This window comes from Branchiostoma belcheri, unplaced genomic scaffold (assembly GCF_001625305.1).
Source record: "Branchiostoma belcheri isolate BF01 breed outbred unplaced genomic scaffold, Haploidv18h27 scaffold184, whole genome shotgun sequence".
Lineage (NCBI taxonomy): Eukaryota > Metazoa > Chordata > Leptocardii > Amphioxiformes > Branchiostomatidae > Branchiostoma > Branchiostoma belcheri.
The window spans coordinates 244,368-248,038 of NW_017803313.1; the positions used below are offsets into that span (position 1 = coordinate 244,368).

A 3,671-nucleotide genomic window follows, 5' to 3' on the forward strand; every position below is an offset into this window, starting at 1 on the left:
ATGGCCGCAGGTGGGACAATTGTCGTAATGAGGTCACCCGAGTGGCGCCGAATGGCAGCAGCAGCAGACCCTTGCGATCCCATAGGGAGGGGGGGGGGGGGTACGGGGGTCGGGCCTGCCCGATAACACCCCCTCAGTGCTGTATGACAGTGTCCTGTCATTGATGTTCCATATTAAGATCAAACGTGTCCTGTGTACAGTGGGTTATCCGCGACTCAATTTTGTGCCTATCAATAAGACTTGTTTGTCTGCCTGCATATGTATGTGTTTAGATTAGAACCAAAAACACCTAAGTACAAAAAGTCATGTTTTAGAATGAATAACGTTTTGGAATACAACATGCATTCCGCTTCGTGTTATTTTAAGACATGTTTTGATTGGATCACGTTTTGAAATACGTTTCTTATCAATTGTTCAAATGATGCAATAAAATGATCAATGATTGATATCTATTGATTTTTTCTCTTTTTCATCAGTTGTAGAAGTTACGTGTTTGAAAGTCTTATCATGGAATGGAGTTATCAACTTGCCTCATTTATGATGCAAATTAGTCATGATTTGCATAATTAGCACCTTATTGTGCCAATTATCACTTAAACTGTCTACACACTAAATCAATCCGAAAGCATCAAGTGATCCGAAAACGTAACCTTTTTGGTGAAAGTAATACTGGACCAACATCCTTCGGAGCCTTCCTCTGACAGGTGCATTTCCTCCGCAGTACTGTCTGCTCACAGCGAGGTGTTCGTTGACAAGGGAGGCTTCATCATGTATTACCTGCGGGTTCCAGAAAACAACCCCACACAGGCAGTTCCGCTGCTGCAGGGGGGCAGAAGAGCAACTCAAACTCAGCTTCCGTCACTGCAACAAGGACGGAGGACTTCTCCTCTACCAGGAAGGCAGCGGCAACAACTACTTTGCCATCGGCGTGTACAACAATGGGATCTATATGGAGATGAACTGGAATAATACGCTTGTAGAGGTAAATAAGCACTCGTCGTTATTAAATGGAAATGTTTCGAGTCATTGTTTCAACAGGCGTTTGGGGGTAAAAGCGACATTGAGTCAGGGTTTTCTTTCTGGCAAAAAGGCTATTTTTGGTAACTTTCGTAACTTGTTTGTCTGTGGTTTACCAGCACAGCTCAAGAAGCCATGGGATGATAGCTAGACATTTGGTGATTCTTATGTCTTGGCCAAATTTTAAACAAAAATTATTTTGGGGCCCCCTATCGGCTTCCCTTGGCACTGCAGCAAAACTTGTTTCGAAGGCGATATTTGATTGGTAGATAGCTCTCTGGGAGTGACAGTTTGGCCTTCTTTGGAACTGCAGACTTTGATAAGTCAAGAAGGGATGATTGAATTTTCATCATTTTTAACCTGTTTTAAAAAAGGTTTTCAGTCTGAACTTTATATACCCAGTTTGCAGATGGTAACATCCGTATTCAGATACGTAGCTTTGAAATTCTGAATTATTGCAACGGCAATCAAATACTTGTGATGACGTCCCAATGACAAGTTTTACACCGAGCGTTCAGTGACTCTGTTTTTGCAGATATCTGGCGGCGCAGGTCCTTCTGGAGTGTTTGCAAACGTCTCCAGCAGCCGGTATACTGAAGTAACGATCACAGGTCTCCGCCAGCTGGAACACGCCAATGTCACAGTGGATGGGCGCGCCGTGACCTTATCCACAACATCAGCACACGGCATCCAGGGACTGAACTTCGCAACTGACATGTTAGGGAGCCTAGTTATTGGAGGGGTCAATCCACATGTAACGGTACGTCAGGGCTTGTCACACTTCTACGTATTCTCATTGACACAGTGCTGCCTATACTCAGGGTAGTTTTGGGCATGCGTACGGCGAATCATCATCATCATCGGTCGGCAGGCGACTGCAAGGTCCCTCCACTGCCCCTTGTCGCAAGCAAGGTTGGCGATCTGCTTCTCTGTTAGCTGATTGTCGACGTCTTGCGATAACTTATCAGTGGAGTGCATCCAGAATATGCCGTGTATGCAGCACTATTCGCAACAAACAAACGGAAATAATACGTACCTACAAAATTAGTCTGTTAAATTCGTTATTTATACGCTAGATGTGGCTGCGTAGCAAAGAAATAAGGATACGCAGAAGTGTGACAGGGCCCTTAGAGAGCTAAGGAGAGAGAGAGAGATAGAGAGAGGGAGAGAGAGAGAGAGAGAGGAGGAGAGAGAGATAGAGAGAGAGTAGTTTGTATGTATGTATGTATGTATGTATGCATGTATGTATGTATGTATGTGTGTGTGTGTATGTTTGTGAGAGAATATTATAATTAGAACAGGTCAAATGTAAGACTGTATATTTGACCTTTGCTAATACCATTGTTGACCAGATGAAGACTGAGAAGCTGAATAAAGACCTCATCCCGTGTATCAGCTTCATTGACATCGGGTTGGAGGGAAGGACTCTTGATTTCAACAGTGCGGACGTGAAGCACTGGGCATCACCCATGTGTCCTTCCAACTCCTGCTTCTCTGGGACATCGGCAACGTTTTCTTCAGTTGATTCGTATGTGAAGCTGGACGTAGACGTCAGCCCGAAGAACCAGACATTCATTGGATTCAAGTTTAGAACAAGGTATTCCAGTATTTGTCACTCGGATAAAACATTGCTCGCGACACAACTCGGTTACAACTGTAACGTTACTTATACAGGCATGTAATAGGCCGGTTATTTTGCCCATCAGATACTTTTCGGTTCTTAACATAGTAAAAATAAGTCAAACTGGAAAGGTCGATATTTGCCCATACAAGGAGCAAATACAAAATATTTCAGTCATACCCTCCCCATAAAATGGACTGTTCGAGACTCACACCTGTGCAAAAGTAGAACATTCCAAAACAAGAGTTCCGCGATCTCATACATATGTACATTAGAAAAACAATACCATTTTACATAATTATAAAGTACCAAAAGGGTGAATAACGTTCTGTAGGCGTCGTGTATAAGGCATTGATTTTAACACAGTAGCCAAAAATGTACCTTTTTTGTCCGAAAATAGCCACAAAGCCCTATTTTATACAATATCAAAGTGATGATATAATATACAATAACTTTCTGTGGACATGTAAAATAATGTGTCCACTGGTCTCCTACACCAAATTTCTGGTCATTTGGTCTAATATGCATAAGAGGGTATACAAGCAAAAATGTGCATTTTTTTGACCGAAAATAGTCAAAAAGCCCTATTTTACACAACATCAATAGTGAGTGATGTATATCAAAAGCGTAAATGACGGACATGTGTCCAAGGTATCCCCACACCACACTTCAGGTCATTCAGATCAGGCAGGGCTCCAGATGCCAAAATGTACATTTTTGCCTGAAAAGTGACAAAAAAACCTGGTGGCATAATTGGCTACTCTACCTCCATGACAAATTGTATGTCATTTGCCCCCAAAAATGAAATGGCAGGAGAAGAAGAACCGCGAAGAAAAACAATATCTTTTAGCCATACCTGTGGAATGAACTGAAACATAATATAGTTCAGTCCTACCGCAGTATGTTATTGTTAGTGGTGAGGGTAAAAAAAAGATTTGTGTCCTACTTCTACCTATTGTAAGCATCCACATCTACATAATATATATATCAAAGAAGGGGGTGACTCCCCCCCCCCCCCACACACACACACATA

The 3,671-nt window shown here is 42.4% G+C and overlaps 1 pseudogene; it reads left to right on the forward strand.

Annotated features, from left to right (window-relative positions):
* The window catches only part of LOC109467611, a 16,476-nt pseudogene continuing 12,805 nt past the window's right edge, over positions 1–3,671 (forward strand).